This window comes from Muscardinus avellanarius, assembly GCF_963383645.1.
Source record: "Muscardinus avellanarius genome assembly, chromosome: 6".
Lineage (NCBI taxonomy): Eukaryota > Metazoa > Chordata > Mammalia > Rodentia > Gliridae > Muscardinus > Muscardinus avellanarius.
The window spans coordinates 37,594,550-37,622,472 of NC_137791.1; positions in this window are offsets into that span (position 1 = coordinate 37,594,550).

Consider the following 27,923-nt stretch of genomic DNA (forward strand, 5'->3'; position numbering starts at 1 on the left):
TAACTAGATATTTTTCACCTGCTTCAAAATAGCTACAAATTTTCAGCTCCGATTCTCACTTGAGATACGATATTTAAGAAATTTTAGAGCCTATGATGGGCTGCAGTTGAAGGATTTAGGGTAGAAATACTTTTAATAACCAGATTCAAGTGGATATCTCCAGAAATAATAGTTGAGTAGAGAAGACATAGCTATCACCTATGTAGTAAAATTTCTGAAAATTATCACAAATAGTAATGTCTCAACTTGCATAGCATACTCAGAATGTCTCAGACAACATCCCAGTAATTCTCTTGTAATTAAAAAATCTTGCATTATTACCATAAACTCAATCCATTTTGTTTGTTTGTTGGTTCATTTGTTTGTTTATTGGTACTGGTTGTGCCAGTATGGGGAATGACCTAGGAAGATTTGGGAAAGCTCTGATTATTAATATGTATTTCAAAAGAAAATAATTGGTATATTTCAAAATAGTTGTGTCAAAATGGAGGCAGACATGGATAAAGAAAAGACTTGGTTTCAGCCTAACAACAGGCAGCTATTCCAGTGTAAATCAACCTAGCTCAAAGTACTTAACAAGTCAATAGAGGAGAGCTAGGGCTTCCTCTTTCTAAAGACAGATCTACATGATCTAGGGGGGATGGGGCAAGGTTTGACCTTGCCCTTTATGAAAGGAGACACCTTACCCCACCTTGCTAGGGGAGGGACGTTCAGGTCAGAGTCACGCGAACAAGATGGAGGTCATGGATATAAAAGGCCAAGTCCACGTGTAAGCCCTTTGGTATACTCATTCGAGTCATGCCCTCATGCCATCTTGGCATGGGGCTGTATTTCTATTTTCTGTATTTCTATCTTTCTAATAAACTCCTTTAAATCTTCAGCAGCTGTCCAAGCGATGAATACTTATTCTTAGCTTAGGACAAGAATCCACGGTTTTTCTGTTTGTCTGTGTGTGTGTGTCTGGTGGGGGGGGGGATTACTTCACACACACACACCACGCACCTTTTTCCCCCCCAACCTATTCCCGCAACACTGGTGATTGAACCCAGGGAGCTCTAAGCTCTCTCTCCAGTCCTATTTTATTTTTTATTTTGAAACAGTGTTTCACTAAGATGCAGATGGCCTCACTAAATTGCTGGTGCTGGCCTTAAACCTGCCATTCGCCTTTCTCAGTCTCTTAAGTATTGAGATTACAGGTATACCCACCCCATCACGCCTCGCTCAGTCCGTTTTTGTTGTTGTTCTTTAACTGCTGTTCATTTAACGTTTGCTGAGGTCTGCTGAGTGTCATGTTAGTGAGCTCTGCTTGGTGCCTTCCAGCCAACTGAGGTGATTTTCACAGGCAGTTTATAAACACAAGACAAAATGAGTTGTATCCTATTTCCCAGGGTTCTTTTCAAATCATCACTTATTTTCCTTCAGGCAATATTTATTTGAATAATATTATTAACCTTTGCTATTTTTTTAAACTTTCTCTCCTCACTCAGAATGAAGGAGCTGTAAGGCTCCTTCATATGAAGACAATAAAAGGGTATATAGAAACGTAAAGAAACACAAACTTCAATTTAATAGTAGTAAGATCTACCTGAAAGCAGCTTAAAATATAATGAATGTTTCCACAAAAATCATTCAAATAAATCTGTGTAAGATTAAACAAACATATGGTGTGTTACTGATAAAAATTTTTGTGATTTTGATGTGATTTGTGGAAAAGCCTGGTTTATGGTCATCAATCAAGGGTGGGGTTTTTTGTGTTTTTTTTTGGGGGGGGGTTGGTTCTAGGATGGAACCCAGGGGCATTCTATTTCCTAGCTACACCCCCAGCCCTATTTTTTTTTATTTTTTATTTTGAAACAGGGTCTCACTGAGCTTCAAAAGGCCTCATTAAGTAGTTGAGACTGCCCTCAAACCACAATCCTTCTATCATAGCCTCTCAAATACTGGGATTACAAGCATGTGCTGCCACACCCAGCTTTCAGGTATATATTGGCTAATAAATATAATATTTATATCTTACGGGCCTTCTTCAAAAGAACTATACATTCAGCTACTAGAGTCCCTCCTCCCTTCCCTGGAAAGTACCTTTAGCTAGGCAGGGGTCCCTTTACAGTGCAGCCACAATCCATGGCCAAGATTATGTACCTTATGATCTTACCCCTTTGTCATTTTTCTTGGAAAAGTGGCTCTCCAGTTGATCCTTGGAGACACATTTGCCAACCCTGTCTTAAGGAAACAATATCCTGTGTCAGAACAGCAAATACCTTCCCTCATCTCTTACTCTTAGTATGTCCTTAGTTTTGCAATTTCAGCTTTTAATACATAAATTGGCCATTCTATCAGAATATTTCTCAAGTCTCCAAAACTGTAATTTTCTTTTTTCTTAAACTGAGTGTTTTGTTAGGAAGCCCTTCATCACTTTCATGTGGACACTGTGATGCGCCTCCAAGATTCTCTACATCAGCTCGGGCTCTTCAGGGACAGCTCAGCTGCAGAAAACCACTTCAGTCGAGGCCCTTGATTTAGAAGGATACTGCTCAGCTAAACTTGGGGCAACACTGAGGAGCCCTGCCAGCGCCAGCCTTCCTGGTAACTTGGTCCAAACCTGTGTCACACCTTGACTTCCTGCCCGCTCCTACTTCATCTTCTTTCTTTCTAAGAGGTTGATCTTAAGAATACCAGTAAGTACTTGCATGCCAAATTCCATCTTAGAATCTCATTTCTGGAGGACCCAAGATATACTTCTTCAAAACTTTCTTGTTCATTTATAGGAACTAAGATTTGTTAGGAAGAAGTGTTTGTCCAGAGTGAAAGATAAAGACATCTGCATTCTACTCATTTAGTTTCCTACCTGCCAAAATTACTTAAACTCTATAAACCTCAATTTCTCCATCAGTGAAATGAGAATAACATTAACTCACAGGAATTTTTGTGGAAATTAAATAAGATAACCTATATAAAAGACATCGTTTATGTCAATACAAAAATAAGCACTCTCTAAGCATTATTTCACTGATAAGTTCTTGGCCATATTCATTACTTGATTTTTATTCTGGGTTTATGCTGATTATGGTGCCATTAGATAGTTTTTCTTTCTGCAAAGCTTTGCACTTAGTCTTCTTAAAAATAGGCCCAAAAAAAATCCCTCAGCCAAGTTATTGTTCCAGGCTGTTCATTAATTGCAGTATCATTCAGGTTTTTTGATAATGTTATGTGGCTGTGACCCAGTTTACAATAATGCTAGCATTACTTCTATGTTTCTATATGAGAAAGTAGATGCCATGTTTTATTAGTCACACTGCTATTAAGAAGTTCCATCTGCATGTGGAAAAACAGAGAAAAGTAAATAACACTACTCATCATTACATTTTAGGAAAATATCACAATATCCTCTGTATGTCAGATGTTAGATCCTTATTAAGATCATCAAAAACATTAAAACATGAACAGTTTATTTTGTGAATTTTCACTATTGATATTACCAACAGAAACATGTTATAGACTACCTTTATGAAGCAAGAATAAATGTATAATAATACACCAGTTTCATCATAGACTTCATGTCTTAGAAGACTCCAAATCAATAATTAGAAATATGATATTTTATAATTAAATGCATACAAACATTCTCAGAACTCAACTAAAAATGTTATTATATAGATTTCATTGGATCTACCAATACAGTACATTTCTTTGTTTAAAGGATTTTTATTTTTATGGTGGAAATTGTAAGAATCTATATTTATTCAAAGTCCCAAAGATTTCATCATTACCAAATTCACTTTGGAGATATATCCCTTGTATCAGTGATCATTCTCATTGCTGTGACTCAAAAGACCTGACCACTACAACTTAGAGGAAGGAAATTAGTTGGCTCAGAGTTCTGAAGATTTCATGTCCATGTTGGGCCAGGTGAAGTTTATGGAGCTTGGTGGAAACAGAAGGGTAAAAAGGCTCTGCCTTCACATCATGGAGGCCAGAAGCAAGAGAAGGAGCAAGGAGAAGAGGGACAAATATTATTTCAAAGGCCATATCCTCAGAAACCCTCTTCAGAGCCAAGCCCTGCCTCCTTCATGGCTGCCTTGTTTCTGTGACATTTAGGGATCATTCTAAATATAAGCCATAACATCTCTGAATTTAGCACACACTTAGAAATGGGAAAGCTGTTTATGAGCTGTACTTAAAATACAATATGAGGTTCTTGTTAAAGCAATATTCATATTTCAATATAGAATTAGACATCTAGCCACTTCATAGTTTAAATAACAGACTGCTTTAAAGAGTAGAGGCCTCTATTACTTTTCAAGCTCAGCAAAAAAGCCAAATAAATTTCAAATACTGGCTCTTTTTTTGTTTTTTATTTTGTTTTTTGTTTTGGTTTTGTTGGTGGTACTGGGGTTCCTGGAAACCCTTCTACCTCCGGGCTACACTCCCAGACACCTACTTTTTATATTTTTATTTGGAAACAGGATCTCTGAAGCCTGCAAGGCTGGCTTCGAACCTGCGCGATCCTCCTGTCTCTGCCTCCCAAGCATGGGGATTACAAGTGTGCGCCACCACGCTTGGCTTAATACTGGCTCTTTAAATTAGGTGGGCTGGGCCAATTTAAGTCACTAACCTCTTTTAGCCTTTACTTCTCTATGTATATGACAGTTGTAATAAATGTGACAAAACAGGTAAAGCATCTGATCAGAGTTAAGTCGCAATAAACTTATATCCTCCATCCTCCTCTTTCTTAGATTCTTTGTGCAAGTAACTACAGATGACAGAGGTGAATATCATCTTGAAAGGTTTAATAATAGGTCACAAAAATCCTAAATGTAGTGGGACATGGTGGTACATGCCTGTAGTCCTCATAATTGGACTGAGACAGAAGGATCACAGGTTGGAAGACAGCCTCAGTAACTTAGTGAGGTCCTCAGCAACTTAGTAAGATCCATTTCAAAATAAAAACTAAAATAGGGCTGAAGTATATCTCAGAGATTTAAAACCCTGTGTTCAGTCCACAATAACAAAAAAAAAGAACAAGCCTGCATGTTTGTACTGGAGTAGAAATATTGGACAAAAAGGGAATGTTTCTTTTTTTTTTTTTTTTTTTTAAATAAAAAGTGATCTTTATTTTCTACTTGGTCACCACAAAATTTTTTTTTTAATTTTATTTTATTGGTGCACTGTATTCATACATCATAGTGGGATACAAACTTTTGTAGACATACATGCACACATCGCCCAGTCAGCCCCCACCCTATCCCCACCCCATTCTCTCCCCATCCCTCCCTCCCATGCTTGGCTTAGTGGTTGACATCTAGTATTATAGCAATTTATCCAAAATTAAAAATGATAATCTCACATAACAGTTTCATTTGTCTGATACCAAGCTTTTGATGACTTAAAGATAACATTTCAATATTTCTTTTTGCTTTCTTTCTTACCAGAGAATATTTTTTTCTTTTTTTTAGGTGAAACTATCATATATTTATTTTTCAGAAAAAAATCTATCCTGATATGGAATATGGACTCTAGATACCCAAAACAATCTCGAAGCAAAAACAAAGCTAGAAGATGTATATTTTCTGATTTCAAAAGGGAATGTTTCAATCAGCATCTCACCACTGTAATCCCAAATAACTGACAAGCATCATTTAGAGGAAGACATATTTATTTGTTTACAGATAATGGAAATTTCAAAATGGACATCTGTAGATATGTACTATCCATTTACACTTGCTGACAAGAAGGATCTTTGCTATAGGTACTTAGGGCATGATACAGGAAGCAGAGAGAGAGCAAAAGGTCAGAGAGAAAGGGTTAGAGCCAGGTACTACACCTCAGAGGACTGCCTCTCTCTCTCTGCCTCTCTCTTTCTTACACACACACACACACACACACACACACACACACACACACACACTGTGCCTGGACACACCCCCAAGGCCCCATCTTCAAGCACGGCTGCCTCCACAGCATGAGGTACAGAGTGAACAGTGAACGTTATAAACCATAACAGAGAACATATTTGTCCCTGCATATAGTAAAACATAAACACATGCATCAGAAATATATGCACTGACTGGACTGTACTCACAGGCTTTAAATTTATTTGTAGTATTTTATTTTATCTAATATTTGAATCACTATAGTCATTGGAAATAATTTGATATTTACAGATTTCAAATATATCAGAATCGAAGGACTGAAATGTCTTACTTCATTGTGTTAAATGTTAGATACATCGCAAGCTCAGGAAAGTCTTCACATATTATGAAAACATCTGAAAAGTATTATTTTCTTTAATATAGATGTAGCTTTCACCTTGGAGAACAACTTGTGCATTGTTACTGTTTACATTGCTGTAAGTATCTTTACTTTCCAAGATTTAACAAGAGACAAAAGTCTGGGAAGGGAGATGAAGATTTTAAAGTGATAAAGCACATTCCTTGCTGCTCTGTTAATGTCTGCCTGCCCCTAGATTGTTCTAGCCAGAATTGTCCTGACTTTCCTGAAAATAAATAATGGCTTATATTCATCAAATATGTTTCTGGTAAAAGAATGAAAGAGGGGCATTGAGAAACTAATTACAGGGTGAGAAAAGTCTCTGCAGATTTACCATAGGTTTTCCAAAGGGAGTTAGATGCTCATACTAAAGGAATAAACCAGTAGTGTTTTATGAGATACATCGATGAATGCTCAGAAAGGCAAAGTGAGGGAAAAGGATGTGCTCTTGGGGAGAATCTTAGAAAGAATTTAAATTCCATGTGTTATCTCTACTCTGGAAAAAGACATATCTTAACATCTAACATTCTTTTCTCTAAAATATATGTATTGCTTATTATCCTCAGATCTTTCAACTTAGATACATAACTTGCTGGTGGACTACAGGAAGCATCTGAGGTGCTGAGTCCTAGACCTTCCTGTGGGTTTAGGACTGGGAGACCTGGGCTGGGAGAAAGTTAAGTCCTGAGATCCCCTGATTCCAGGGAAAAAAAGCAGATGTACAAGGATGGACTGAGAGCTGCAGACAGTGACGGGGAAGTCCAAACACCGAGTGAAGGAGCCGCCTTCATGCTGGACAGGAAATAGCATCTTTTTCCATATGACAAAGGATTACTAGGAGTTGAAGCATCTGGTGAGAAGCCAGGTAGAGACAGATGTCAGGTTTTTTGTCTTTCCACAATTCCTCAGCATGCTTTTGCAGAGTTTTATATGGGTTTTGAGGAAGTGCTTCCCTGGCTCAGGGGAAGAAGTTGCTAAAATGACCAAGAAGGCAGCGTCAGCAACTCAGCAAGATTCTCAGCAACTTAGAGAGATTCTGTTTCAAAATTAAAAATAGAAGACAAAAAGAACTGGACTTGCAGCTTGGAGGTAGACAAACTGGTACTGGGTTCAATTCCCAGTACCAGAAAAAAATAAAATAAAATTTTAAGAACCAGAGAATTGGAAGAGAAAACTGAGCTGTGGTCTTCTACCTCCTCTTCACTGAGACTCTCTATGTGCATATGCATATACAACTCATTTGTTGAATGGTTTCTAAATCCAGGTGTGGTGGTGCACACCTGTAATCCCAGTACTTGGGAGGCTGAGACAGGAGGATCTCGGGTTCAAGGCCAGCATCTGCAACTCAGCAATACTCTATTTCAAAATAAAAAAAGTAAAATAGGGGTTGAGATATAGCCCAGAGATAGAATGTCCCTGAGTTCAGCATCTAGTACCAAAATAAATAAATAAATACATAAATAAATACATAAATAAATGTATGTTAAGATGTTAAGATAAAAAATAGATCTAATTTTATTTTTTATTTTTATTTATTTATTTATTTATTTATTTATTTATTTATTTATTTATGGTGGTACTGGGGTTCCTGAAAGCCCTTCTACCTCCAGGCTGCACTCCCAGACATATTTTTTTAATATTTTTATTTGGAAACAGAGTCTCTTAAGCCAGCGCGGCTGGCTTCGAACCTGCATGGTCCTCCTGTCTCTGCCTCCCAAGTGCGGGGATTACAAGCATGCGCCACCACGCCTGGCATAATAGATCTAATTTTAAAACCAATAATATTTATATAACTTATGTGAAAAATAAATAAGATGTATTTTATGCATTGGTAAGACATGAAGGTAGTCAATATTTTAGTCATCGCAGACAATTGACTTTTTAAAGATTTCTACATCAGTATGGGATAAGTTACTATTTTTTACTTGAAATTTTCTGACTCTGTAGGATTAAGATAATCAATTCCTTAATAATTCCTTAATGCTCATAAGCAGAGGTTTTAAAAGAATGAAATGAAAAAAGTCAATTTGTGTTATACAGAATTTAAATGCCTTCAAACATTAATTCTACATTAAAGAATCCATTAAGACATATGTCCTTTCAAATACTTGCTTAGCCAGTAGTTAATAGGTCAATAGGTCAAATAATAGATTGAGGGGGTCAAAATATGAAGTGAGAGTGCTGAATGCTCTTGCCTTCTCCCCTACCTTTGAAAATGCATGGTCTTTCCATGCCACCACTTCCAAATATAATATTTTCATTCTTTCCTGTAACTGTCTACTTACTCCAGAGACAACCTCTGGAAAGTTTTCATATGCTGGAACTTACTCTGTTGTCTTAACTAATTACAAATACATGCATATTTATATCATTTAAAACTCATTTCTTCAGTATCCTCACACACTGCTCTGAGCTAAGGAAGGTCTGTGCATTTTTTAGACTTTTATTAGAGCCTTGCAGTTACATATCATTCCTGAGGTTCAATGTGATACAAAAATACCTGAGCACAAGTCTTGTGCTTCCCTCCGCATCCCACAATACTCACCCTCCTGCCTCTCTGCACATGCTAGAGAAGCCTGGAGTGATAACTTTGCATATTGCCAGAGCATAACATAAACTGTTTTCTTCCTCAGTCCAATTTTTCCCTTGCCCTCTCCCTCTCCTAACGCCCTTCCACTATTCTATTGGTCTCTCTCCACATTTATCCAGTCTCCTATGTTCTGTATTTTCTTTCTAGCTTCCACATATGAGAGAAAGCACAGGGCCCTTCTCTTTCTGAGACTAGCTGATCTCAGTCAGCATAGTGTTCTCTAGCATGCGCTGGGTGCTATCGAATGCTCTTGAGAATTATAAATGCATTCATTTTTATATCGTTTGTAATTCACTCTTCAGTATTCTCACTGTTCTGAGTTAACAAAGGTGTAGTATCGAGGAAGAGAAAGAACTAGGAATGTCACCTTCAAATTTTGTTCTTCAAAATTTCTCCTTTTCTCCTTCAAATTTTGTTCTGATGACACCTGTCATCAATAAACCTCTTAATGAATTAGTACCACTTCTATGTCCCCAAATTCCCCCCTCCAAATTAATCGCATCTGGCCTTTGTTATAATGATCTCATGTACCTATCAGAAGTACCAACAAACCACCCCCAAGAGAGCCAGGCGTGACATATACCTATAATCTCAGTACTTGGGAGGCTGAGATAGGAAATACCAGGTTCAAGTCCAGCCTGAGCAATGTTGCAAGGCTCTCGGCAACTTAGTGAGACCCTATTTCAAAATAAAAAATAAAATAGTGTTAAGAGTATATCTTGGAGGTAGAACACCCTTGAGTTCAATCTCCAGCAACACACACACACACACACACACACACACACATACACACACACACCTACTAAGGAAGACACTTTATGTGCACTATCAGGAACCAAACTCTGATATAAAGTGGCTGCTGAATTACAGATGTCACTCTCATACAGCCCAGTGCACTCCCAGATACCCACCAGCAGTAAATAAAAGGCAGCAAAAAAACATGGCCATTGGGTACTAGTTATGTATTTAACCTTTTATTTTAATATGAGACCGTTTATCATTGTAAAACCAGTTAAAGGAATTCATAAAATAAATATATGATCCTCTTAATAGAGGCAGAAAAAAATCACTCAAAAGTCAACATTACTTATGACAAAACTTAGACGAGGCAGAGTGATAAATCCTTATCACAAACATATATCTCTGTTTCTTATACATTCTTTTGATTGCATATTTAAAATATTTTATGATTAAAATGTTTAAATACTATAATTGCAATTCATAGTCATTTCTGGCAATCACTGCTCAACATGGCTCATTTGTCAGATGGGAATGTAAATATATTGAGGAAAATGAATCTAAAAATTGCTGCTTGTAAATTCTAGGATTTACAGCCTGCATCAGAGTACAACATGCCTCACTCCTCTATTCCTACCCTTTAAGCCCCTGACAAACACTAACCTACCTTTTGTCTTAATGAATTTACCTCTTCCAGATGTATCCTATGAAAAGTAAGTGTTCAATAAGTAGCCAGTGTATCTGGCCTTTTCACTCAGCCTAATATTTTTAAGGGTCATCCATATTGTATCAAGTATCATTACTTCATTTCTTTTTATGGGTAGATAATATTCAAATATAATGATAAACCACAACCACACCTATTTGTTAACTGATTAGTGTTCTGCTTCTTATGTATGTATGTATTTTGCATTACTGGCAATGGGACCCAGGGACATTCTACCTCCGAGCTACACCCCCAGCCCTATTTTTTATTCTTTGTTTTGAAACAGGGTCTCACTGAGTTGCAAAAGGCTTCACTAAGCTGAGGCTGTCCTCAAACCTCGATCCTCCTGTCTCAGCCTCTCAAATACTGGGACTACAAGCATGCACTACCACACCCCGCTAGTGTTCTGCTTCTTTATTAACAAGCATAACATTTGTGCAAACAATTTTCTGTGTGAACATATATTTTCAGGAGTATGTATCTAAAAGTAGAATTTTTATGTCATATGACAACTGTTAGTTTGATATTTTGAGGAACTATCAAATGTTTGCCTAAGTGGCTGTATCATTTTTCATGACCTCAGCAAGGTATACAGGTATAATTTCTCTACAATCTCACCCTCATAAGTTACTATCACAATAAAAACTACCATTTTTATTTTGATCATCTGGGAGTATGAGTTAATATGTCTTTGTGCTTTTGATTTTATTTCTCTTGTGACATTTTTTTTTGGGGGTGGTACTGGGGTTCCTGGAAGCCCTTCTACCTCTGGGCTACGCGCCCAGACCTATTTTTATACATTTTTATTTGGAAACAGGGTCTCTTAAGCCAGCGCAGCTGGCCTCGAACCTGCGCGATCCTCCTGTCTCCGCCTCCCAAGTGCAGGGATTACAAGCGTGTGCCACCACACCCAGCGGACATATTTATTTATATTTATTTTTTGGTGGTACTAGGGGTGGAGCCCTGAAACTTTCTACCTCTGGGCTATACTCCCAGACCTATTTTATATTTTATTTGGAAACAAGAGTCTCACTAAGTTGCTGAGAGCCTCACTAAATAGCTGAGGCTGGCTTCAAACCTGTGTGATCCTCCTGTCTTAGCCTCCCAAGCACGGGGATTACAAGCATGCGCCACCACCCCCGGCTAGTGACATAAATTTATTTCTCATTGCATTTTCTGTTGGATCATTGTAAATGTCCTCTGGAATAACACGTATTCAAATACTTTACCCATTTTAACTTAATAATTTGCCTTTTTATTGTTTAATTATAAGTGTAATTAATAAATTTTAGATAGAAGTCTTAGCAGATGAGTGATTTACAATATGTTCTCCCCTTGGGTGGCTTGTCTTCACTGTTTAGATGACGTCCTTGCAAATGCAAGGCTTTCATTTTGTAAAGTCCAATTTATCTATTTCTGTCACTTAATCTTTGTTGTTACATCAAAGAAGCTATTGACTAAGGTCACTAAGATTTACTCTTTTGTGTTTTAAAATATAGATTTTGCTCTTATACATCAGTCTCTGACCTATTTTGAGTTTATTTTGCACATCATGTAAAGTAAGTAGTTCAAATCTAGCTGGCCCTGTACCAATTACTGAATGCTTCTTTAAAAAAATAAAAATATGTAAAAAAAAATGGAACTGCCTAATCCTCATTCCCAAACTAAACTGGGCTTGCACCCAGTTGGGAACCTCACTGGGGCTCCTCTACTCCCATCAAGGTAAGTGGTCTTGATGGCAAAACGGATTGCTCTTTATTTATAATGCTCCCTTAAAACTAGTCAGTTTCTCACTGGACAGTAATGTCAGTAATATTTTTAGAATTTTAAATATAGTAAACAGCCACATTTACCTCCCAATATGAGACATATTTACCTATTCAATCGCTAAACATATTTTACAATTCTACATGTCAAGTAAATAGTCAGTTGCTGCAGCATGACAGAAAGGGGCTGGGTCTCCACAAAATCTAACCAATGTCCTCTGTGTTCATTTTCTCTCTAAAATGATTCGCTGGTACCAAACTAATGCCTGTGTATCTATGTTCATAGCTGCACAATTCACCATAGCCAAACTATGGAACCAGCCAAGATGTCCATCAACAGATGAATGGATTACAAAACTGTGGGATATGTACACAATGGAATTTTACTCAGCCATCAAAAAAAAAACCTCAATTACATCATTTTCAGGGAAATGGATGGAACTGGAGGACATTATGCTAAGTGAGATTAGTCAGTCACAAAAAATAAGAAATCAGATGCTTTCCCTAATATGTGAGAGTTAGGGAGAAATGGGTCATAGGAGGAACTCTTGAAAGAGGAAATCCTATAGAGGAGCAAACAAGACAACCTAAAGGAGGAGAAAGGAGGGGGGAAGAGGAAAATCTCTAAAACACATAAAGTACTTAAACATATCAAAGTCAATCACTAAGCCAAGCAAGGGAGGGAGGGACGGGGAGGGAGAGAAACAAGATTTTCCATCCAAAAGACAACTAAGATTAGTTATCTGTGGAGATTCATTATTTATGTTAGTCTTTTACCTATCTAAATTGTATTGTTTGCTTTTATTGTTGTTAAATTTTAGGATTTCTAGTTGGAATATTAATATACCTTCGGATATAGCATTTGGAAATATTTTATCCCATTCTATCAGTAACTTTTAACTCTGTTCACATTGTCTTTGGATATACAATATATATATATATATATATATATATATATATATATATATATATATATATTTTTTTTTTTTTAGGGAGTTTGTTTACCCTTCTGTTGCCTGTGCCATTGAAATCATATCCAAGAAATCACTCCCAATTTCAATATTGTGAGGTTTATGACCCAGATTTTCTTCTAAAAGTTTATAGTCTTAAGATTTATATTTAGGTCTTTTATCTATTTTCAGTTAATATTTGTATATGGGATTAGGTAAGGGTCTAATTTTATTCTTTTTCATGTAATTTTAATTTTTCAACAATATTTAGTTAAAAGATTATTATTTCTTCCACCAAATGTTCATGGAAACCTTGTCAAATATAAATTGACAATATATGGAAGAATTTAGCTCTAGGCTTTTATTTAGCTCCAATAGTTTATATATCTGCCTTTAGAACAGTACTACACTGTTTCAATTTTTGTAGCTTTATATGGTTTGAAATCAGAAAATATACATCTTCTAACTTTGTTCTTTTTCGAGATCGTTTTGGGTATCTAGAATCCATATTCCATATTAGGATAGATTTTTTTCTGAAAAATAAATATATTTTTCAGATATATGATAGTTTCACCTAAAAAAAAAGAAAGATATTCTCTGGTAAGAAAGAAAGTAAAAAGAAATATTGAAATGTTATCTTTATGTTATCAAAATCTTGGTATCAGACAAATGAAACTTTTATGTGAGATTATCATTTTTAATTTTGGATAAATTGCTATAATACTAGATGTCAACCACTAAGCCAAGCATGAAAAGGAGGAATGGGGAAGGAATGGGGTAGGGATCGGGTGCAGGTTGACTGGCGATGTGTGCATGTATGTCTACAAAAGTTTTCTTTGTATCCCACTATGATGTATGAATACAGTGCACCAATAAAGAATTTTAAAAAACTTAAAAAAGTAAAATGATTAGCTGGGGATGGAGGTGAAGAGGTGAAAGGGAAGACTTCATGAAGGAAACAGTTCAAGCAATGTTATGTTCATATATGAACATCATCATCAATACCAATTCCAATATTATGTGGAGGGGTAGGCAGCAGGCGAGATCTAAAGGGAAACACACCAAGTGCTCTGTACATATATGTTTCTATCACTCTAAACCTTATTATCACATGTAATTATAATGTATCAATAAAAATGATTCATTATTTTATTTATTTCTACACACTTACTTTTTTATTTATTCACTTACACCAAGTGCCTACTATGTGTCAGGGAACAGCAATACAATAATCTGTAAAAATAGACAGATACTGTCCTGGTCTCATGGGACTTAAAATCTAGTGATGAAGATCTGTATTTATCAAATAAACCAGACAATAAACTAAAATTGTGATGACTGCTACCAAAGAGATTCACAATGTTATAAGATTCTATAATGGAGGAACGGATTTTTGTCAAAATCAAAAAGGATATTCCTAAGAAAATAAACATACTCTAAGATCTGAAGGATTAAAAGGTACCAATTAGTGAAAGATAAATAAAAATCATCTTTGCCAAACAAGAAAACTTAAGTGTGCACCAACTCCTGAGCTGACAACTTTGAATATGTAAGAAATTATGAGACATGTTAAGAACTTATGCTCTTAACCTGAAAACGTGGAATGATATCAAAGAGATGTAACACATGCTAAGGTGGGACTTATTTTCCCGGTAGTGAATACTGTCAAGAAGTTAAGTACATTTTCTCACAGTTTTCAAAGCCCGCCGAGGGCTGCACTGTTGAGGTCACTGGTTCAGCACCAGGGATTCTGTCTTCTTGCCCCAACTCTGACACAGTTTTAAGTCCTATACAAATTTCTTTACTTTACTTGGCTTCATTTTTCTTATTAGCTCCCCTAGAGTGCCACTGCTGGCTATAAAATTAGTTTGAGACAGGAGGATCACAAGTTGAAGAACAGCCTTGGCAACTTAGTGAGGCCCTAAGCAACTTTAGTGAGGCTCTGCTTAAAAATAAAAAATAAAAACAGAACTTGGAGTGTATCTCAGAGGTAAAATATCCATCTTTTCGATCCCCAGTAACCACAAAATAAATAAAATAAGATATTTTGATTTTTAGAATAACTTAATCATTTAAAATAAATTAGGAGACTTCCGGGAAGATGGCGACCGAGAAAAGCAGGGCTTAAGAGTCCCGCTAACAATCAATCTCCATTACCACAAAAAGAGCGCCTTTCATAGCCAGAAAACACCATCACCAGAAAAACAAAAAAAACCACCAGGCTCCAGAGAGAAAGCGGACTGAGAACAGAACTCAGGGCCACAGAGGAGACACACGTGCCCGAGGACGCGGCAGCAGTGACATACTGCCGGCGGCAGCGGCGAACTCAACGGACAGCTACAGCAAGCCAGGTGAGCCGCTGCGGAACAGCCAGGCGGGATCTTTCGGCGCAGACAGCATTTAAAGCTCCCAGTGGCTGAGCTCAGCACACGCTGCAGGGATTCAGAGTGGAAATCAAAACCAGAGAAGAAAAAATACGCCAGCCTCATGGCCAAGGGCGTGGCAGAGGTGCCATATTGCCACCGGCGGCGGCAGCAGCAGTGAATTCACCGAGTCCAGTACAGCTACATCTGCGTACTCAAGAACAGTGAGTCAAATTGCGGGCCACAGAGGAGAAATCGCAGTATTGGGCCTCCTGGGACTTGACCCAGTGAGGGAGTGGTGGTGGCAGAGATATCACACCATAGGAGAACGTGCAACCTGGCACCTCCCATAGTTTAAAGCAGCCTCTATCGACTCCCTGGGTCGGAGACTCTGTGATACAACCCAGTAAAGGAGTAGTGGGGTCTGAGATAATACAGACTCGAGATCCAGAGCACCTTAAGTGAAGCCATAGTGACCCAAGGGAAGAACCCAGAGAAGGCACAAACCTCCGAAATCATGGGAAAGAGGAATAACACTGGAGTAATGAATGTGCACAATCCCACAACATCAGAACCTGATAAAACAGAAAATCAGAGATTTCTAGAAGATCAAATCAGGAAAATAACTGTAGAAATAATAGAGGTGCTTCGAAAAGAACTCAGAGAGAGCCAAAAAGAGATAAAGGATGCAATTAATGAAGTAAAGGCCTCAATTCAAAGCACAAACAACCGATTAGACCACATGGGGAACAGAATCTCGCTCTTAGAAGATGATCATTCCAAAAATGAATGCATAGTTTCTAATCTAGGAAAAAATATCCGACAGCAGGAATCTGATATTGAAGAAATATGGGCCCATCTTAAGAGAGCTAACCTAAGAATAATTGGAATAGAGGAGGGAAAAGAAAGTGATACCAAAGGGATCAACAATCTCTTCAAGGAAGTAATAGCAGAAAATTTTCCAAACATAGAGCAAGAGGTTGATACACAGATCCAGGAAACTTATAGAACTCCCTTTAGACAGGATCGGAGAAGAGGATCCCCACGCCATATAATTGTCAAAATGACCAATGTGGAAGCCAAGCAGAGAATCTTAAAGGCAACAAAAACAAAGGGCCAAGTGACATTCAGAGGCAAACCAATTAGAATCACTCCAGACTTCCCAAACCAAGTCATGAGAGCCAGAAGGGCTTGGAGTAACATATTCCAAACTCTGAAAGAAAACAACTTCCAGCCAAAAATTTCCTATCCAGCAAAACTTTCTATCAAATTAGATGGAGAAATAAGAAGCTTCCATGACAAACAGAAACTGAAGGAATTTATGTCTTCAAAACCAGCGCTAGAGAAAATACTCAAAGAGATTAACTACAAAGAAGAAATAGGTAACACTCACCAGAACCAGAGAAACAAGAGTTTCCATCCAACAGACAACTAAGATTGGTTGTCTGTGGAGATTCATTATTTATGTTAGTCTTTTACCTATCTCTAAGTTGTATTGTTTGCCTTTATTGTTGTTAATTTTTAGGATTTCTAGTTGGAATATTAATATACCTTCAGATATAGCATTTGGAAATATTTTATCCAATTCTATTAGTAACTTTTAACTCTGTTTACATTGTCTTTGGATATACAATATTTTCTTTTATTTTTTAGGGAGTTTGTATATTCTTCTGTTGCCTGTGCCATTGAAATCATATCCAAGAAATCACTGCCAATTTCAATGTTGTGAGGTTTTATGACCCAGATTTTCTCCTAAAAGTTTATAGTCTTAAGATTTATATTTAGGTCTTTTATCTATTTTGAGTTGATACTTGTATATGGGATTAGGTAAAGGTCCAATTTTATTCTTTTCCATGTAATTATTATTTTTCAACAATATTTAGTTAAAAGATTATTATTTCCACCACCAAATGTTCGTGGAAACCTTGTCAAAAATAACTTGACAATATAGGGAAGAATTTAGCTCTAGGCTTGTATTTAACTCCAATGGTCTATATATCTGCCTTTAGAACAGTACTACACTGTTTCAATTATTGTAGCTTTATATGGTTTGAAATCAGAAAATATATATCTGCTAGCTTTGTTCTTTCTCAAGATTGTTTTGGGTATCTAGAATTCATATTCCATATTAGGATAGATTTTTTTCTGAAAAATAAATATATAAATATATGATAGTTTCACCTAAAAAAACAGAAAAAAATATGCTCTAGTAAGAAAGAAAGCAAAAAGAAATATTGAAATGCTATCTTTAAATCATCAAACGCTTGGTATCAGACAAATGAAACTGTTATGTGAGATTATCTTTTTTAATTTTGGATAAATTGCTATAATACTAGATGTCAACCACTAAGCCAAGCATGGGAAGGAAGGATGGGGAGAGAATGGGGTGGGGATCGGGTGGGGGCTGACTGGGCGATGTGTGCATGTATGTCTACAAAAGTTTGTATCCCACTATGATGTATGAATACAGTGCACCAATAAAATAAAATTAAAAAAAATAAAATAAAATAAAATAAATTAGTCCATAAAATGAAGATGCTACTTGTTCCATATACCAGAACATTGTACTATCACTCAGAGCATGGTTTTAAGTCACTTTTTTCCCCAGGAGTGTATGTAAGTGTGTGTGCACGTGAGCATGTGTGTGTGTGTGTACGTGCACACCCACACTGAACTGGGGATTGAGCCCAGGGACATTCTATTCTACCTCTGAGCTATACCCCCCATCCCTATTTTATTTCTTATTTTGAAACAGGGCCTTACTAAATCGCAGAGGTCCTCCCTAAGTTTCTGAGGCTAGCCATGAACCTGTGATCCTCCTGTCCCAGCCTCCCAAGTACTAGAATTATGGGTGTGTGCTACCATGCCTGGCTCAAGGAGTTGCTGAAATGTCAAAAGCAGAGTCAAAGTTGGCTACAGAAGGGGAAAAAAAGAATGTTCTAATAAATCTGAAAAGTTGATTCTCCTCATTCACTTCCTCTGAGTGGGCAAATGACTATTTACAAAGCTATTAGAGTTCTCATTAATGGTCATTATTATTCACGGCTATTATTGCAATTACCAAAGTGCCTGTGTGAGCTTTACCTTGGAGTTTTCTTTTTAATTGGTTATGTTGAGTGTTGCTAGCTGACCTCCTTGCATAATGGATAGAGCAAGGAAGTGCACAGCAAGGTGATTAAAAAGCAGGATTTTGTTGTAAGGAGGAAAAGAGTGAGTCTATCAGGATCAGTCAGTGATACTTCATCACCAAGCCCCAATCCTGTCTTCATCTGTACAGAAACCACACTGTGACACATACAGAATGATGACATTTTGATGGACTTTTCTTCGAGGAAAGTAGAGGAGAGACCGTCTTCCAGAGGCTGGAAAACAGAAATTAAATTGCCAACAAAACTCTTATCATCCTGTTATTTAAGCATTTAACCCAGTGCCCTGGTGAAGCATGATTAATAAGAAATCTGTCCTCGGTGCCAATTTATGTTGAGGGAGTTCATTGTCAAGTGTCACTAGCACATTGAAAACTTTAATTTATTACTTAGGGGAATTTGTCCTTATGATTCATTTGAACATGAAGTTTGATATTTTGTTCTATATTTAGCAATTTCAGTCTACAGTGTGATCATTTTTGTTTGTTTTGATAATATAATGCAATTTTGCAACATCCCTTTTGCAAAAAAAATTGGATATAAACTAATTGAATGTAGGATTCATGTTTGCTATATTATACAATATTTTTTACTTATGTCAGTCAACTAAAACTATTATTGGACACCTACCATACTCACCACAGTGTAATAGTTGCTAAATTGAAAAGTAAAACAACAATAAGAACCGAATGTGGTTGTGTGCCCAGTACTTGGAAGGCTGAGACAGGAGGATCCTTGTTGGTGGCTAGCCTCAGCTACTTAGTGAGACCCTGTTTCAAAATAAAGAATAAAAAATTGGGCTGGAGGTGTAGCTCAGAGGAGAGCACCCCTGGGTTCAATCCCCAGCAACACACACACACACACACACACACACACACACACACACGAGTAACTGTTAAAACAAGCTTTTAATAGGCTTAAAATAATAGTAATAGTTTAAAGAAGAAAGAGAAAGCTAGGCATGGTGGCACACACTTGTAATTCGAGTACTTGGGAGGCTAAAACAGGAGGATCACCAGATTCTCCGCCAGCCTCAGCAATTTGTGAGGCCCTCGCAATTTAGTGAGACCCTGTTTCAAAATAATAAAGAATAAAAAATAGGTCTGCAGAAGTAGCTTGGAGGTAGAATGCCACTATGTTCCACCCCCAGTATCACAAAAAAGGAAGGAAGGGATACATGAGAGTAATGCTATCGTAAAATATTCATGGAGGAAATAAAGATTGAACTAGATATATATTTACACATGTATATAAAAGGAATTTATTCAGGCAATGGGCAAAATCATTATATAAAGGCAGGAAGACCTTTATTATGTTTTGGTGGTCAATAAAAATTTTATCCTAAACAGTTAATTTTGAGAATAAGTGAAGAAATATGGAGAAAAATAATAAAAAATTTAATATTTTTGAAAGGCAAGAAAAAAATCGAGCGTGGTGGCACACACTTGTAATCCCTACTTGGGATGCTGAGAAAGAAGGATTGCAGATTCATGCCTTGGCTACTTAATGAGGCCTTGTGCAACTTAGTGAGACCCTATTTCAAAATACAGAATAAAAATTAGGCTGGAATTATAGCTTGGAAGTAGAATATCCCTGAGTTCCATCCCGAGCAACACACACACACACACACACACACACACACACACACTCACAAATGGCAAGAAAAGATCTTATACTAAATGCTGTGCTGTCAGAAAACATTGTGATGATAATAATAATTTATAAATGCAACTCTTGAAATTTTTTTCAAAAATTCTTACAATGACTATCTGTAGTGGGTAGACCAAACATCGTCATCCTCCTTTTCAAACAGATGAAGAAGCAGCCTTATTACAACTAAGAAACTAGTAACTTGTATCCACAACTAGTCACAGTGACTAGTTTCTGAGGGAAGGCTCTATTTAATAGGCCCCAAAGAGAACTAGCAGGATGCATATGTTACTCAAGCAAAATGAGTCTTATTGGACAAGCAAGGTGGACAGGCAAGACAAGAATCGGGAGTTCATGGCAGATGGAGCCAGTTGTCAGCCTCCATGTCTCTCTTGGAAACAAATATGACATAGTCTGAAGAGAGGCATGATGAGCCCAGGACAAGTTCTGAAGGAAGATCACAATAAGACTAATAAACTTTAGAAATCAGCGGGGTATGGTGGCACATGCTTGTAATCCCAGTACTTGGTAGGCTGAGACAGGAGGATTGTAGGTTCCAGGCCAGCCTCAGCTACTTAGTGAAGCCCTTCGCAACTTAGTGAGACCCTGTTTCAAAATAAAGAATAAAATATCTGGCTGGGGATGTAGCTCAGAGGTAGAATGCCCCTGGGTTCAAACCCCATGCAAGGAAAAAAAAATGCAAGAGTTGGTTCTCAAAAGACAACCAAGGAACCTATTGAAGAGGTATAAGCTTATAAACTTAAATGAAGTATGAAAAAAAGTTAAAAAAATGATCTTAGGAAACTGCAGTGTTCAACCTTGAAAAGGATGATATATAATTAGGGTTTAAGTAGAAATTAGACAGGGCTTATAATTTGACCTCCAAAGCTAAGTGACTATTTGAATTGAGGTTGTATTTGTCTTTCTGTCCTCCCAATATAGTTATATATTTTATATATTTAATAAGTTAGAAAACAACAGAAGGGAAAGAAAGAATTTACAAGATAAAAATCCAAGAGATTTTGAGAGAGAGAGAGGCAAGGACAGGGTAACAGAGAGTGAGGAAGAAAATAGTTCGAATATTACCATGTCAATATTTGAAGGTATCACTGCCAGTCGTACAAACATCATTAGCAGGTACCTGAAGGGTGGGCTGTGGAAGGAATACACCAAGTGATTTGTGCACGTAAATAAGCATACGTGCACATATCATTTTTGTTGTTGTTGTTGTTTTTGTATGTGAGTGGGTGAGTGAGTGCGTGTTACTGGAGATTGAACCCAGGTGCATTCTACCTCAGAGCTATATCTCTAGCCCTATTTTGTTGTTTATTTGGAAATACGATTTTGCTAAGTTGCCGAGGCTGGCCTCAAACTTGTGATTCTCCTGTCTCAGCCTCCAAAATATTGAAATAACAGGTATACATCTCCATGATAGCTTCGTTTATATTACTTTTAATTTGACTATGATGTATAATTACAATGCACCAATAAAGGTATAAAAAGAAAAGAGCCAGACATGGTAGCACAGGCCTGTAATATAAATTCTTGGTAGAATGAGACAGGATTATCCTAGATTCACGGACAGCCTCAGAAATTTAAAGTGAGGACCTCTGCAGTAATACCCTGTTTCAAAATAAATAAGACTGGAGATATAGTGCAGAGGTAGAATGTTCCTGGGCTCAGTCCTCAGTACCACAAAAAAAGAGAAAAATTTGTAAGAAAGTATGTTTCTGTGTGTGTGTGTGTGTGTGATACTGGGGATAGAACCCAGGGGCCTTCTACCTCCGGGCTACACTCCCGACCTATTTTATATTTTATTTTGAAACAAGGTCTCACTAAGTTGCTGAGAGCCTCACCAAGTAGCTGAGGCTGGCTTCGAACCTGTATGATCCTCCTGTCTCAGCCTCCCAAGTACTGGGATTACAAGTGTGCACCACCGTACCTGGCTCAGAAAGTATGTTTCTAAAAGAAAAATATCTATCAAAGAGGAGAGGTCTGTTAAACCACAGCCTATAATTAATGACTTGAAGTTTCTTAAGTATACCATGGACCATGGGACATACTGGGACATGGGACATACTGTATTCTTACAGAAAGAAGAGATGGAGAATATAGGCAGGTAGAAGAATATGGGGAAAATATAGAGACAGTTTTTGTCCACTCTCTATTGAGAAGAGAAGTTGTCAATCTGTCCTAAATAAAAATAATTACAAAAGTAATTTTTCAATTTTACTAGTGCATTTTAATTGCACACCATAGTGAGGTTCAATGGGAGAAAAACACACATGCACACAGCACTTGGCAGATTCCCTTCCACATCCTACAGGAAACGCATCAGGAAGTTCATGGAATCAATAGGAAGGTTGAAGAATCAGGTTCAAAAACAGGCAGGAAACAAGGGCAGGTCCAGAAAACAAAGACAAAGGAATTAATTTACCTTTCTCCTAAGCATTTTACCCAAGGGGCCAGTTTTTCATCTTTCATTTTTGTATCACCAGGCCCAGGCAATACCATTCAATCAGCTGGGGTCCCCATGTCCTTGATACCAAAGACAAGAAATGAGAGCATCCTCCCATAATGGCTTTCCTAATGGAGGAAGGTATTGTCTCCTGCCAATACTGCATACAGTGAGGGATTTCCCATAATAAAAATAGGCACTGGTAATAAAATTAGCTCCCAAATGACTAGTAAACAAAAATGAGCCATGTGTTATAGTCCATTCTTTGGCTGTCCAGAATCAAAATATGCCCTTCTTTCTCTGTTCCACAAATGAAGAGGTTTTAAAGGATCCTAACCATCATTTTTACACTTATAAATACTCACTGCTAAGATCTTCTAACAGGGCCTGCTCTCAACAGCTCTACATCCACATCTCAGGTATCTATCAATCTCTTTTCTTATACAAAGCTAAAAGTGTGCTAAATTTGCAATAAAATGTATGACTACCCAGTGCCAATGTAGTGTCAATGAACTGGCTTCATTTCTCTTCTTTTTAATGGTCTATGTCATGGGATTCTTTCCTAGCATCATAGGTAGATATTAGGAGATACATGGTAGAATATAAGTAGTGTTCAAAAATATGAATGTCCAACTAACTTTTGCTTTTAGTACCTTCTTGGGCCCAGTCCTGTATTTATTATTTGCTCTTAAAATGTTCCTAAGCACACTACACTCATGTCTCCAATGATTAAATAATAATTCATGTTAGGCATAGAGGGCTTGACTATGGCTACAACACAAAATAATGAAGAACATAGATTAGAGTTTGAGGAAAATTGGTTCCTCCTTAAAAGGTAACTTCTTTATGTGAGGGAAGAGTTGCAAGCTCTTCAAGCTAAAGGGAAGTAGACATTACTTAAAGTAGGGAAGTGAATAAAGAGATTAATCTAGATGTTTTTAAGTTCTGATTGAGGTTTTTAATATAATACAATAAAAACTGTACTTAAGCATGGGGCAAGATAATATTTACAAAATGTAAAGCAGTCAGATAATTTGCTATGTTCGTTAGTCAAATACAGTCTTCAGCTGATTTTTTTGGGGGGAGGTGGTACTGGGGATGGAACCCTTCTACCTCCGGGCTACACTCCCAGACCTATTTTTATATTCTTTTAATTTAGAAACAGGGTCTCTTAAGCCAGCAAGGATGGCTTCGAACCTGCGCTATCCTCCTGTCTCTGCCTCCCAAGTGCAGGATTACAAGTATGCTCCACCACGCCCGGCTTCAGATGATTTTTTAACACTGTAGAAACCCAACACTTCAATTGTAAGAAGTTGAGCTATTAATGACAAGCTCAAGGAAATGGAAGCAAGTTTTCTCCAGTTCCACCTGTGTTTTATTAAGCAATGTCAATTAAAAATTATGTTCTCCTTGGGGATTCAATCAGATCTTGACAGCAAATTAGGCTCAAAGACAACTTAAAGTTATACTTCAGGACACTGGGTTTACTGTTATAGTATGTTAAGTTGGAATACATAAGAATTGATTATTTTTACAATTGGAGGAAGTATTTTTTCTTCTGTGGAAAGTTAAATTCTCCATCACTGTCTTCAACTTCATTGCCTACTTTCCATCAAATATTCTATCCCCCTCCTGTGTCTTCATTCATTTTCTGTAATTGCTCTCTTGGCTTAGGCACATAAATATATACCTAAACTATGTATTTCTCTTACCATTTTATAGTTTTCCTTCCTTGTCCTGGTTTGATCATTAAATCTCGTAGAGCATAGAGTATATCATTTCCTGATCTTTATTTGGGTTGCTAAAATATTTGGCCGTTTCTATCTTCTTAACACTGCTCCTCTGGTTTATTTCTACATCTTTAACTTCCTCAATTTTACTCATCTACCTATCTATCTATCTAATCTATCTATCATTTATTTATCTGTGATTATTATATATACTCGAGATAGGCTGTAAAAACATTCAAAGCCCCAAATAGTATGGAAATTACAATCTAAAAGAAGGGAAAGTTAATGCAATGTACATGTACTAATGCACTAATGTAGAATATACTAATGAATACAACATAAAATGTTCAGAGATCATTATTTTCATAAGGGTAAAGTATTGGTTTTTCAGTCAGCATTCTTACTGCTGTAACCCAAGACACCTGGATTATAGGAAATTAGAGGAAGGAAGATGTACTTGTTCACATTTCTGAAAATTTCAGAAATTTAGTATATGTTAGACCATTATATCATCATAGCTCAATTAATGGCCCAGAAGCAGAGAGAGCGGGAGCACAAGGGCTCACTTCTCACAGCAAAGTGGCTAGAAGCAAGAGAGAGCAATAATGTGTACTATTACAATAGGTAATACATCCACCATTTATACATCCTTCCTCTAGCACCTATCCAAGCGAGTTTCCATATTGAGGTCAGCATACATTTGGGGAATATAAATTTTATAAGTCCTTTGTATTAATCTGGTAAGAATGCCATAACAAAACAGCATATACTGGATGACTTAAACATCAATCCATAATATCTCACTGTTCTGCAGGTTGGGAGTCTTTGGTCAATGTCTCAGTAGGTGTAGCCTGAGGACTCTTTCCTATGCTTGCAGGTCACATCCTCTTTCTATGTCCTCACATGGCCTTCTCTCCATGCACTAGAATCCCTAGTATCTCTGACACCAAATTCTCAAATTTTAGTAACTGCCTGGAAAATCCACAAAAAATATAAATAGGTTGCAATTTTTTTTCTTATTTGGTAAAAGTTTGAAAGACTACCAAAAGAGTATAAACCATTAAGACAAGAAAAAAATAAATAAGGGTAGTTGAAGATAAAGGCAGCTTTTTCTTCCTCCCTGAAGTTAAGATTATTCACCCATTAATTCTTCTATTTCATGTAATGTGAAAGCAGACATAAAAGTTTTGAGAAAAATTAAAGTACATTTGACAAAGTCATGGTAGACAATAGGAAAGGGATCTCACCAGAAAAGAATGGTAGCTTTGTCAGGAGATATCAAAGACCAGTTGAAGTTACAAGTATAGATTTAGAGTGGTAAATAAAATTTCTTAAATTGTACTAAGACTTACAGAAATGGAACTAAATACTGGATTAGAACAATAAATCATCATTCCATATTTAGAGAGGAAAACAGTATCTCAAGAAGACATTTGCCAGCATGAAACTTTTTAAGTCTTTTAAGCATATGCAAGTTGACTTATGAACATATGGTTGAAGATAAATGGGAAGAGAAATGCATATATATTACTGTACAAGTATCCTAGACCATTTTATCCACTCATGGCACAAAAGTAAGAAGCTATTGGAAACTTCCATATATCTGGAAAATCCTAGGAGTTTGTTTAGATGATAAACCATGTTTGAAAAAAAAATTATGTCTGGATGAAAAACTCATGTTAGAGAAAAAGAATAATTATACTCCAGGCCAATAAGGATTAATGCAGGTATAAGAATGAATGAGGGCAGAAAATATGAAAACAAAAGCATGTCATTATTGTTGGGAGATTAACATATAAATTCTTTAAAAAGGCAAATCTGACTTGGGAAGGTGGCCACAAGATATCAATGGTATGTTTCTGCAAAATTAAAGATTTCTGAGCAATTTTTTCTAAAATTTGGAATTTGAAATTAGAGGCAATTTATAATTGATTGGCTAATAAAAGAGCTTTAGAAATATAAACCATGCACAAAAATGCATGGTTTATAAGATGAAATTTACCTAAATATCTTCTATTCTGTTTCACTGGTCTATGTGCCTGTTTTTGTGCCAATACCATACTGTGTTAGTTAATATAGCTCTATAGAATAATTTGAAGTCAAGAACTGTGAGGCCTCCTGCCTGTTTCTTTTTTCTTTTATCTTTTTTCTTTTTTGTGGTTCTGGTGATTGAACCATGGACATTCTACCTCCAAGCTATACCCCCAGCCAAGCGTTTTTATTCTTTCTTTTGAAACAGAGTTTCACTGAATTGCAAAGTGTCTCGCCAAGTAGCCAAGGCTGGCTGCAAACCCAGATCCTTCTGTCTCAGCCTCCAAAGTATTGGGAATCCAAGTGTGCTCCACCAAGCTCAGCTCCCTGCATAGTTCTTATTACAGATAATTGTTTTGATTTTTCTGGGTCTTTTGTTCCTTCATATGAAATTCATGACTAAGTTTTCTAGGTCTATGAAGAATGTCATTGGTATTTTGAAAGGGATTGGATTGATTCTGTAGATCATTTTTGGCAGAATGGACATTTTGATGATATTTATTCTGCCTATCCATGAGCAGGGGAGATCTTCTCATTTTCAAAGTCTTCTTCAATTTTTTTTTTCTTTAGTGTTTTATAATTTTTATTGTACAGGTATTTTACATCTTTGGTTAGGTTTATTCCTAGGTATCTTATTAGTTTTAAGTTTATTTGAAGTGAAATTGTCGTCTGTGTTTCTTTCTTTGTGGATTTATTGTTGGCAGATAGAAAAGCTACTTATTACTTTAGGTAGATTTTGTATCTCTCTACTTTGCTGAATTGATTAATCAGCTTTAATAGTATTTTGGTTGAGTTTTTTGGGTCTTCTATATATAGGGTCATGTCATCTGCACATAAAGATAATTTTAATTCTTTTTCTCCTATTTGGATTCCTTTGATATCCTTCTCTTGTCTTGCAAAAGTCTCGAGGACTATATTGAAAAGGAGTGGTGATAGTGGCCATTCTTGTCTTGTTCCTGATTTTATTTTATTTTATTTATTTATTATTTATTTTTTTGGTGGTTCCTGGAAGCCCTTCTACCTCCGGGCTACACTCCCAGACCTATTTTATATTTTTATTTAGAAACAGGGTCTCCTAAGCCAGCGCACGCGGCTGGCTTCAAACCTGCGAGATCCTCCTGTCTCCTCCTCCCAAGCGCGGGGATTACAAGCGTGAGCCACTATGCCCGGCCTTGTTCCTGATTTTAGAAGAAGTTTTTCCTCATTCAATATGATGTTGTCTTTGGGTTTATCATATATTGCCTTAATGATTTTGAGATATGTTCCTTTTATCCAAATTTTCAGAAACAAACCCACACACTTATAATCAAATGATCTTTGACAAAGGGGCCAAATACATACTCTGGAGAAAAGACAGCTTTTTCAACAAGTGGTGCTGAGAGAACTGGCTATCTATTTGTAGGAAAATGGAACTAAATCCTCACTTCTTCCTCAAGATGAATAAAGGACTGGAAGTCAAACCAAAGACTGTGAAGCTATTAGAGGAGGGCATAGCTTCAACACTCCAACATGTAGTCACAGCATA